This window comes from Ptychodera flava, chromosome 19 (assembly GCF_041260155.1).
Source record: "Ptychodera flava strain L36383 chromosome 19, AS_Pfla_20210202, whole genome shotgun sequence".
NCBI classification, from domain to species: Eukaryota; Metazoa; Hemichordata; class Enteropneusta; family Ptychoderidae; genus Ptychodera; species Ptychodera flava.
The window spans coordinates 6,302,259-6,314,712 of record NC_091946.1 but is presented as its reverse complement, the minus strand read 5'-3'; the positions used below and the strand labels follow the sequence as shown (position 1 = coordinate 6,314,712).

Below are 12,454 nucleotides of genomic sequence, written 5' to 3'. Positions count from 1 at the left end.
AAATAAAATCCATTTCCCAGTACTGTTGAAGATGATGCAGACATTTGTTCAACGCGCAGTGAAATCTCTACGGTATCTTCATTTATATTTTTTGGTTATATTTCGCAAACCCTGCAAATTCTCTCGCAAATACTTCAACGTTGGACGTTCCTATGTTTTTGTTCAATATCACAGTGAATAAATATGACCGAAACACTGCATGTTTGTGATGATAAGTCGTTCTCTGTAAAAATACTCATGGAAATTACTGACAAAATTCCATTAAAAATGGTCTTCCGTTTTTTGTTTGGCCTCCTGCAATTATAACAAGAGGATTATTTAAACTCCACGCAACGTACAATGTCAAGAAGAGAATACGAAAATGCATATTAATGAAACGATTTATCTATTTAATTTCTCTACTGTTTTGTCTTGACGGAGAATGTCTAAAATGCGAATATACAGATGAAGAGAGAAAGGCCGGTTTTGTTTTTCCCTCTGAGACGGTGTATTCGTGAAAGGGATTGATTAATTTCCGCCAGTTCATCCAAACCGTCTAACCTAAGCACCTACTTACTGGCGCCGTACCCATACGCTGCATTGAAGGCCAGTGACTCGTGAATGTATCAATCCGCCAGTGAACTGTAAGTTCAGCCCTTAATGTCATCATATCAGTGTGTGAAAAATGAACGATAGCCTCTAGACACAGTTTACGTATGCAATTCCCCCAAAGTAAACAGGGTCGTCAAGAAATAATTTCAGAGACAAACTGAAAATACGCATTGTTTTCGCTCCCCGTTAACCTTCTGTGCAAGTAGTTAATTCGACCACGAGGGAAAGTAAGCCATATTTATGACAAACATTCTGTACTGTGTGGGAGCAAAGAATCACCAGAATGTCAGGTTTTGCTCACTATGGCGATGTCCTTCCATAGAAAAATGCCCCAACAAGGATATCGACCGAATTCTAATGTCTACAACCTACATTACACGCACTCTGAAGAATTGGACACGTCACAGGATGTATTGTCAGTGACAAGATGACGTCACGGGTAAATGAGATAAATTAATAACTTGATAGTAATAGAGCCTTCCTGATCAATTTTTGTCAGCCTCATTCATGTATAAAACACGGATGAAGGGAAAACGTATTGATTTCCCAAATGATGCCTATAGCACAGCCATTCATGGTTGCTGATCGCTGCACAAACCAATCAACGATACTTGATTAACATTAGCCTTACAGAGAGCCTTGTTTTCCCCCTAAAATTGCCAATGCATAAATAACTTAAGCTTATCGTATCTGTTTCTCGAATATTAATTAATATACACAAATTAATTTTAATATTTTATATTCCTTTATCTGAGCTGCCTTCCGGTATCATCGTGTTCACATCAAATAATTAACTGACAGAGATATATTTCGATATAGAGATTGTTCTTTCGACATAAGTTCTTGTTTATCTTGTCTTTCCGCTTAAATGGCAATGGGATTATGGGTTACAGTTTTTTAGAATTGTATTCATGTTCGTGTAATGCCATATTTTACAGGTATGGGCCCCAACTTACCAAAGGATCATCCATATCCCCCTCCCTCCCTCCCCTCTCTCTGACCAGTTATATTGTGACATATTGTGACACTTATCAAAGGTATGGACATGGGGAATACGTGCTTGAGTAATCGCCAGCCGTATGTGTTGGTCGTGTAACTTTGGCCCATTGATGATGACGTCACAACATGAATAATTCACAAAAATGGCCCGAGGGGTATTAAAAGTGTAGTACAGACACTATAATCACTAGAAAATGGCGGAAGAGACCCATCTGTTTTTGAAGTAATGTGACAGTAGTAAGATTTGAAATGAGACATCTGATTATGCACAATCGCCTTCTTTGCGAGGGCGCAATTGAAGCCAGGAATGTTCAGTTCATTGACGAACGTTTTCAAACTTGGACTTTGGTATTTGATTGTGATTTCTCTGCAACAAGAACTTGCTGCATCGCTCCATACGCTAAGTGACATATCTGAACTAAGTTCTTATCATAATGGACGAGTAGCGAGGAGCAATCAATATTGTTCAAACTCCACGTTCTGCCGAAGTGGCATCGCGTAACAGCAGCTACACAATATGAAAATAATGTGTGCAAATTAACGAACGTACGCAAGGCGTTGTATTGCGTTAACGTTGTCTGAGGAATTCAACTTTCAACGCCGTGAAAGGTTCATATTTAACTTTGTAGTCATGGTCAAACTGTGGCCACATTATCGTTGCTTACGACATACCATTTCGCGTTATTTTGAAGATCAATTTCAGATCTCTTTGATATTCGGTATCGTCTGAAAACTAACACATTTGCACATTTTCTGACACAGAAATATTAGCGCAGCAAATTCGATGAAGCTAACTCTACAAAATTAATGTGTAAAGAGAAAGAGACGATAACACAAAAAACCTGGTAATAGAAAAAATGGCGAAGTAGGAGAAAATAACCAATTTCTCCTGTCCGGCGGACCAGCATATTAGCTTAGGCATTTTTTTAAAAAAAATAATGTTTCCGGAAACCCGATCTATTCTATTTAAAACGCTAAGACCCTAAACTCGTTTTTAAAAAAATAATCATATATATATGGTTTTGCGAAATTTTGATATTTGTTATTGGCAGTACACCAATAATAAACAAAAAAATTCCCACAGATTTATCCTATTTACTGAAAGCATGTTAATAGAAATGATTTTGTTGCCTGGTAACAAGCCGTTTATCGCTATCGCTCTCAATGCATCGTCGACTTCTGCTTACCTTCAGTAAAACATGTTATTTCAGAAAGTTCAGAATATATTACTTTCCCGTCGTATTTTAAAGGGATATGTGCGAGTTTCTTGTTTACAAACAATGTATTTCGTGCATGATATCAAGATGCACCTCATCATCAGAGCTGCAACATTTAAATTATACGATGATAGATTATAACAGACATGTTTTAACTGTCATCAATCACCATTGTGCCTTGTTTCATTGTTGCCATGGGTCGTATGGGTCCCATACGACCTTTGAGCGCAGTTCCGACGACCATATCCCTTTAATTCACGTGGCTATTTCGTTGTCAATATACCAGGAAAGAAAAGTGCGACACAGTACGCTCCAGACGTCTAGATAATTTGAAATAAAATCACACGTTTCACCAGCTCCCATCGGTGTTCCCTGACGAGTTTTGATTTCATGAAATATGGACTATCGAAGTTACCAAGTAAAGACAAAATACAGAAGCAAAATGATATGAGGGGTGAAAAATAAGTAAATAAATAAATAGACTATGAATGAACACATAAAATAAACATGATTGCTAATTTGTAAACACCGCTATATTCATATGTTAATGTATGATCCTTATTTACATTAAAAAGTGGAACGGGATGACCAAAATTGGATAAACCGTGTTTAAAATATATCGACAACGAAAACGTTACGAACTGAAACATTGAGAAAACTGCGAATGCATGATTTCCATGAGTGACTTAATGAGGATAAGTCTTTTCAATAGAATCGGCCGTCAAGGTGATATTAATAGCGTTTGTGTAATGGCACAATGTTGACTCTTAATGAGGGAATTCTTGATCCGTTTAGACTCCATTTTTCATGAACAATGAACCAAACACTGCATTTTCGATAAATCTGACAAAAGTCAGCATCAAGAGCCCTGACAAAAATCGCCTGGAAAGGTTCACAGCTGACATCGAGTCTGTGTAAAGAAATAATTCCGCGATAGAATCGTCTTGAGGTCACGACTGATATATCAAGAGCGCACCGAAACGTCCTCTGCGGTTTTTCAAAGATTATTATATCCTCGGCGGACGAATCAGATAGTGATGTGTAACTCCCTGTCAAACCACTCACAGACAGCTTTCCAGAATGGAGCAACGCGACTATCGAACGCCGCTTCCGTGGCCAGCGAATACTAATGTGAAAATATGAAGATTGCTGTTTGGTTAAGAACAAACACACGGAGAGAGAAGATGTTGTCCGGTACAGCCGTGCCATGCGCACCGCACGCTTGTCGATTTCCCATACATAGGCCTACTCTTTCACGTACATTGGTCACACACTGCAGTTAAATATATATAAGCTTACCTACCGGGCGGAAATTTCAAGCGACGCGTTTTTAGATGAAGAACGATAGTATTCCGCCCTTTTCTTATCGAAGACGCTTGTTGTCTCTTAGTCGATCTGGTTACTCACTTAAGACGAGTCAGCCGGAGTATGACTTGAACTACCGACTGTTTGGCAGATTTCCTCAGAGAGACTGAGTGGGCGCATGCGCAGTAGTTTAGTTGAGGGACGCCTTATACTCGTATCTCAAAGTGCAGTCGACTCGCAGGGCCGGGTATCAGCGCATTTTGTAACCTCCCTAACAGTACAAGGTAAAAATAATTTAATCTTATTACGATGGGGAATTTTATCCTTTTAAGGAGTGTTCTCTAGTCTAAAAATGGCTATCTTTCATGTCATTTTCTGCAACTTAAAAGGCGTGCGTTGCAAGTTGCCTGGGTTGTTATTCCGTAGTCGTTGCACTATGAAAATAACTGTATAGAAGCCAGTCTATGATCCATCATAAGAACAACGCTCTGTTCAAGGTTAGCAGACGCTAACCTCAGAGCAGACGTTTTACTTTGTGTATCTTTATTTCTTAGGAAAGAGTTGTTGATCTTATGTACATATGGTCAGCTATTAAAGTATGAAGGCCCTACTCATATGAGTGACGTAACCGATGACGCAATGGCTGTTATATACACTCAAAAGATGTGAGTCATCGAAATATGTGTCTTACACATACATCAGAGTGTTAGCAGAATTCTCAAGACTGATGACTCGGCTTACTTGAGACAACAGAATATAACACGTACACTGGCTTGTCGTGCAAAATACAATCTCTTTTCTTCTGCATGCAAGGTTGAAAACGAATGTGTGTCATTAAAATTTGCGAAAAGTAAACAAATACTAGACAACCCGAAAAAACCTAGCGAACTGACATTTTTGTGAACTGTGGTCGACTGTACATACATTAGGCCTATGGTATAAAGCAAAAAAAGTTAGTTTCCGGTAACCCTACCTACCTTATTTTATACTCATGCCTCAAAGCTGTTTGCTCATTTTCAAAAATAGCGATTGAAACAGCCATTATTTACTATTTCCGTTGAGTTGTAGAGAACAAGAAATATAAACCCCTGACCCACTCAACCTATCAGAGCCTTGCCAAAGGAAACAGAAATAGTACGTATTGTCTTGTACTAAGGCTAAATGGTTTCATAATAGGCCATGGCTCACACTGTGTGGGGTCCTTTTGTTTTTGACCAATTTAGGGCGAGAAACGGTGTATACAAGGATAGATGTAAGTGGATTGAACACAGAGGCGGCGACAGATGCTTGCACGTTAAACAATTTCATTTTAGAATCAACGGGTAACCCCTAATATGGACGTATTGACCCCGGGAAAATGGCGCGGCGAAAACGCCCCGATGATTTACGTGGTCTCATTGTGTGAACCATAATCGATCATTTCATTATGAATCGAAGTTGCAACAAAACGACATCGGAAGGACTCATCAAATCGCTGACAAGGAGAAATATTTTTGATGAGAAATTAGTAAACATTCTTTAATTTTATTGACACCATCGTTAGGGCTAAAACTGTTGATTGGCGATAACTGTGATTTTTATTGGACTTACTAATTGACTTGTTAATGACATTTTACGCACACTTCCATTTTCAAACACGTTTGTTTATTTGTATTTAAACGCGTAATTGAATTCCTAGGATCCTAGAATGTTCGATGAACTTTTTAATTGATCAGTGGTATCCTGCTTTCGGCGAACGGTGATTTATTAAGCGTTTGACTTAATGACCGCGGTGGCGGTACTTCCGTCTCCGGTCGATGGAGAGTCAATAATGGTTACCCACGTGGCTGCGTCACGCGTTTGCCGTCTGATTCACCGAGAAGTGTTAACGGCCGAGCCACGCGATAGCTGTTTGCATTGGATCATGTTGACGATACGACAACAGTGCCTCAGGTGCGGGGGGCTATGTGATGGATCATGTCCACAAAATAACGTGAATAGGATTTCTACTCAGATATAGAAAATAATATTTTGGTCACCCGAGATCAGTGTGATAAATAGAGATTTATATTTATGATTGAATCAATAAATAATAAACAAATAAATAAACAAACAAACGTGGTAAAAACAGACAGAATAAGAGACAGAATAAAACAGTACAGTGCCGGGTTTTGCCAGACTTAAAATAATTCACCAGTTTTGCCCTACAATAAAAGCGGTTGGTTATTTGATTTGAAGCGAAATAAAATTATGAGCAATTACCCTTGAACAAAAGCTTCAGGAGATAGGAAAACGAACCATAGGGGTAGTTGTTTTGCACCCGGCGGTGGCAGTGCCCGGATTGGTGGATACCCATGCTTGTTACCTAAGTTTGAAAAGTACCCCCTTTCCTAGAATATTTCTGAGAAAAACACCCCCTATTTGTGGCAAAACTGAGAGAAACTAGCTGTAAAAAACATACCCTTATTTTCGAAATCTAGGAGGTTAGTATGTTGACTTCGAGGGTTGATCCTGGAGGTTGACTTTGTATACATGTACATACATCACAAATGTTTGTCCTCACCTGATTTTAGTCACATTCATACACAATCATCTTCCTTATCCGTTTGGATCTGGAGTACGGTACTGTTTTTTATTTTCTTTGTGAGTGAGACTAGACCAGATTTAGTGTCCTAGGGAATTATGAAAGGACTACCCCTAATCTCGGAGGTTACCCTGAAAAAGTACCCCTTTTTCTCGATTTCACGGACCTAGAATCTCCGAGATGACTGAAGAAAAACACCCCCTTTTCCGTGAATTTGGTAACGCGCATGGGTACCCACCAACCCGGGGACTGCCACCACCGGGTTTTGCATAAGAACATGACAAGTCATTTGCCTACTTCAGTTCGTTTCCAATGGATATGAAAGGTTCTTGGTTTTATTTCTACCTGCAGGCTTTTACGTTGCAGGACCTAAATGTTAAGACGGTATCAATTGAACCGCGACCTCGATATGATGACGTGGATGTGTGGGCTGGGAGGGATTTTGTTTTTCTTCGGTTGCTGTTTTTGCCTTTCTTTCGCCTGACAACTGTATCTTCGACTCTGCATCACTGACGACAAGTCCCATTGCCATCTACGGAACATTCCAACTCAATGTATCACTGGGTGTAAGTCTATCCCACGCACTTTTTATGCCGACGATTTTATTGAAGACGCGCACGATGTCGTTCTTTTCAAACACAAAGCCAGCCAGCCACTCAGACACAGAAAACTTGTTGTTGAACAATATTTTCCCATAGAAGAGTATTTTCTCTCGCTTTGATCCAAAGGTGAGCTTATTTGTCAATTACCAACGGCCTTCACGTCGGCGGGTCACTACTCTCTCATCCATTCTCAAAGTCCGCTGCGGTAAACCAATAACTCTATGTGACCTGAAGATGTCTGACTGCCTGGGTTACGCAATTTAATAACGCTTTCAAATCAATCTTGCGGGGTTCTTTTGCTCTCTGTGCCGTGATCGAAATCGTGCGGTCAGAAAGAAACACGGACCTACAGTCGTGATCGCCGAAAATCCGTGGTATATTTAGATAAAATGTAGTATTAGTGAAATAAGAATGATGAATAATTTATGCCGAAGCCATTAAGTGAGCTGAATACTTTCTAGCTGTTTGTCGCTCGGTCTCTCACAGTCTGTGTTTGTCTGTATGCCTGCCTATGTCTGTCTGCGTCTGTCTGTGTGTCTGTCTGTCTGTCTGCGTCTAAGGATGTGTTAGTGTCAAATGACTGTCTTTGTCTTTTGCCTTTAAGTGTTTTTGCAATGTTAGTAAAACACCAATTCATTCATTCATCTTTCCATCATCTATCCTTCATTCATTCATTCATTCAGTGGCCTGTAGGCCAACCGATCAACTGTTCATTCATTTCTTCACTTATGCATTCTTTCACTCAGTAACCCATTCATCTATTCAGTTTCTCAGTTAGTCAGTCAGTTGACAAGTATATGGGTCAGTCAGTCAGTCAGTCAATCAGTCAGTCAGTCACTCAGCCATTAACTCTGTCAGTCATCAGTAGACCATAGAATATGTTAATCTGTTTTGTTGCCCTGTCTACTTTTCCTTTAAGACGGCCCTCCGTTTGTAAGTTTGTTTGCCTGTCTTTGTTGGACGGACAGAAAAACAAACATAAGTTTGTCCAAACTGTGACCCATACTCCATCAATCACGCTCTCCTCCCGACCTCCCCCACTATCTCACTGAGAGTGCGACCTCTGGTCAGCTAAACCGAAATAGATATCACACAATACAGAAAACAGGATCGTCTTCGATTACTCGTGTCGTTACCATGGAAACTCCTGATCGAAAACAAAGCTGAGTGTCTGGAGATCATTGTTGTCGTGGCAACGACGTCGAGCTGTCGGTGACATGGGCTAATAAGAGTGGTAATTTAATATCAAGAGGCCAAAAACAAAATCATTATTTGGCTCGGGCTCTTAACAATTAGAATCCGTTGGCCAAGAATACACAAAGTAGAAAGCGTCTCGAATTTTTTGGACACTGAAGATTTACAATACTTTTCAGGTGTACTACTTTTGGGGACTCATTTTTATGCCCATGCAGCAAATGAAATTTGAACAGACCTATTTTTTGTGAAAAACGAAGATTCAATTTTCCCCACTGAGTTAACAAAGGGTAAAGCAGCCATTTTGAATTTCAAATATCGGTAAATTTAAGAAAATATGTTTGTCGAACACCAAAATTTGCATTGTAACCCCTGATTTTAATTCTTGTTTATGTGTGAAAATTGAGGAATGTTCGCGGGAAAGTTTAAAACTTGGAGTTTCGAGGCGCGTAACACCTTAATCGAACAGGGCAAGTTGTTGGACGGGAATCGGAAAACCCTTAACCGTGAATAAATTATCACTCGTGTAATATTCACCGATGAGGTTTTCCATCGACCTTAGTAATGACTTTGTAACATCTACGGAGAGCATGACGATGACTCTTCCTTTTTTTGAATCTACCCATTCCGTTCACCGTCAAAGATAACGCCCCTTCCGCCATCATCAACGTCAGACAAGAGAACTGTATACAGGCTGTATTCAATCTTTCCTCGTCAATGCGAGATGTCGAACTGCCTGAAACGGCTTTTTTCGCGCGCAACAAAAGCTTTTTCAGACCTTTATCGAAATTGTCACACAGTCCCTGGGGAAGAAGTAATCGACTCGTTTGTATGGCTACATCCAAACTGCCTAGCCCAACCTTAATGAGACAGTAAAACGAAAACAAAGAAAATATAGAAAATGTCGACCATTGAAATAGTGGGGATTAGATTTAATCCAAGAAAATTGTCAGAAGTCGTTGCTACCTGAAAGTAAGATTTGGCTTCAAGTCAAATCTGTTTTTAACTAAAGACCTTTGACCTTAGCTGGATTTATGATCGCGTCGTGACTTCGAACTTCGCCCAGCGTTGAACCCAACACTCACAGTGACGTCTTCCCAAGAGATAACACGTATAACGAAGGTGAAGAATGAAATCTACTGGGCCATGTAAACGGCTGACTAAATTCACGCGTGATGTCGCGAGATCTCCCGAATCATGACCAGGCCATCAGCATGTGTGACGCGTTCACTTAGCAGCTTGTCACTGTTAATCCTCAGCGTAATCTTCATTTTTCTTCGTACATGGTGGCAATTGGGGTCAGTGTAAATGCAATTCAACGATTTTTTTAGGATACAAAAAAGATCAATGATGGACAAGATGCAGATTCAAATGTACTGGCATGCATCATCACGATCCATTTGATGGACACGATGATGATAATGATGATAATCATCATTATCATGATCACAACCACCCACATAGAGGCAAAAAGGATTGACATTATGGAAAACAACTGATATGATGGACTTTCTGTAATATCCTCGGATTACGAGAAAATCTTGAGAGAAATTGAGTAGAGAGTTTGCTCGGTACCTTCGAAGGACGTTTCGTTCTACTCACACTTCCTATACAAACTCATAAATCAAAAGACTTGCCGGTGTATGCTAAATCATAAATGACATGAAGCAGTTTGCACTGCAGGTTGAATTAAACAAACGAATGCTATGAATGATAAATTTGTGTTCCAACTGTATGCTGAGGGATCACTGCTTCACCTCTGTGTATCTCTGCATTTGTATCTGCCCCTCCCTCCTCCCACTGACTGTCTCACATCTGTCTTAAGTCACTACTTCACTCCTGTGTATCTCTGCTTTTGCCACGGTATCTGACCCTCCCTCTTCCCACGGACTGTCTCTGACTGTCTCACATCTGTCTAAGTCACTACTTGACTGACCCCTGTGTATCTCTGCATTTGTATCTGCCCCTCCCTCCTCCCACTGACTGTCTCACATCTGCTGTACCATCACTGTGATCAACATGAGCTGCGTGAAGTAATCGTTGAGCACGGATGGACTGTGTCAAATGCGTGGTTTACAATTATTACTATGAACACATTAACGGCAAACATTGATGCGCATAAAGTATCCCCGCTGTGTTCATGACAAAACTGTACCCGGCAGTCCAAACACCGACAAGTGCTGTCGCTGAAATAAAAACGCACAGCTATTGCACTTTAATTCATTTGGCCCATTAAAATGTTTACTCAAATCATCTAGGCATGAGCCGGCTCTCGGCGAGTAAAGAGCACCATTGATCTAGCCACCTTACACTACAGACCAGGAAATGGTTTCGAGATCCCCCGTGCTTTCAAAAAGCGGTGAATATTTGAATACGAAATAAAATTGCAAAACAAACAAAAAAGGGTTAACAATGGAATACCATTATCGGTATCGAGGTCAAGATCGTTGGACGTTGCCTGGAAGCCCGTCAACGTATTTCTCAAATTCTTAAAAACCGATTCCCACTGAACGCGTGGAAGCGGGCAAAGTGCTGTTTCCATAGCGATCTGTTGCAATGGTCGAGTGATTTAACGAGCGTTGTGTGTGTTCAGCAGCAGATGATACAATATATTCAAGATTTAGAATACGCAATTACATGAAATCGACTCATTGAAGATAATGTCTTCGCTTATTTTGTTTCCGATGCATTTTTTTGTGATTTTGACTTCTTAATCATCATTTAACGAAAGCACCACGTATAATTGATCCATTACATCGCGGGAAAAGACAAAGCCATCATTGCTTTTCACACATTATCCCATCGCTTGCACGACTTGCCTTGTCAACTGAGAGAGTGTGATCGAGTACGAAATGCGACTCGGAGCTCCTTAAAATCCAGAACAACCACACGGCATCCATTACGCGTAATGGACACGGGGTATGAGAGAGGGGAAAAATAATGAAATTTGAATGAATTCGCGGTGCTCTGATTAAACTGTATAAGCTTAATTAGCAATGGATATTAGGTCTTTAAATTTGCATAATAATAATGTCAGCACGTCGACTTTCTGAAATTTACAATACGACATGCTATTTAATTTAATCTTGAAAAATTCTTTTGTGCTGTCGCGGCGCATTTTTTCAAATTTACTTTCGTGTGTTATTTTTATAGATATCTTTTTCAAGGACAAAAATCGCTGCGTTAAGCGTACACTGGCCTGTATAATTTTACATCCAGACGAACGGTCGTGACTCGATTCGTTTTCCGATGATGATGTCATTTCAGGTTCCCCGTTAATGTCTAAGGCCCGGTTCTCAGTTCAAGATGGCTGTTCGATGCACTCAGAACACAATGCTTCTCGCTCACGATAACGCGCAAGATGGTAATGATATAACAAGGCTTACCTGGAAATTCACTCGGAAATAGCTCCAAATGTCAATAGAAAGCGCTGGCTAGTTTCTGTTCGGGGTTTGTAGCCGTCTTGCCCGCTGCAACTGCTCTACGCTTTTAAGAAATCAGCGGCGTAAGCATTCTGTCTACGATGGCTTTGCCCCGACAATGCACTGAAAGGTTCGACGGCGTAGCTTCTTACCAAAGACCGTAAAATCGATTAGTTATGCTATGAGTCAGCCCGTACCACTGCCTCTTACAGGGGTGGGCAGAACATTCCAATCCTAGCGATAAGCGGTGGTGACCACAGCTACTTTGACTTGTGAGCAATCAGTCTCGTCTCCTGTATAAGAAGCCGTCGTTGTTAATTCGTTTTATCCAATTGTAATATGTTTTTAGTGCAAAGATATGTTCCGTAAATGTTCAGCGTTGATACTATTGGCTCTCAATAACCGCTGCGGCAATTAGCGCATCAATATGACGACATAATGGTACCGTCCATCTACTTATTCTTCAGTCCTTAATTTACTTCATTTTCCATGTGAGCTAAAAGGATGGATGTTTTGTGTGTCGGGAATGACGGTGTAAATCAAACCAACATGGTCGTTAAT

General features: G+C 40.3%; 1 protein-coding gene across 3 annotated transcripts in view; it reads right to left on the bottom strand.

The window, feature by feature from the left end:
• The window catches only part of LOC139118449 (probable inactive protein kinase DDB_G0270444), a 52,408-nt gene extending 40,243 nt beyond the window's left edge, over positions 1-12,165 (bottom strand). The window contains exon 1 of one of the 3 annotated variants that reach the window (XM_070681744.1): positions 11,858-12,165. The gene's annotated coding sequence lies outside the window, so the exon portion shown is untranslated. Of the gene's footprint in view, positions 1-4,106; positions 4,281-11,857 lie in introns of those variants that run through there. The other 2 variants (XM_070681745.1, XM_070681746.1) reach the window with 2 other exon arrangements.
• Between the last annotated feature and the right edge of the window lie 289 nt (positions 12,166-12,454).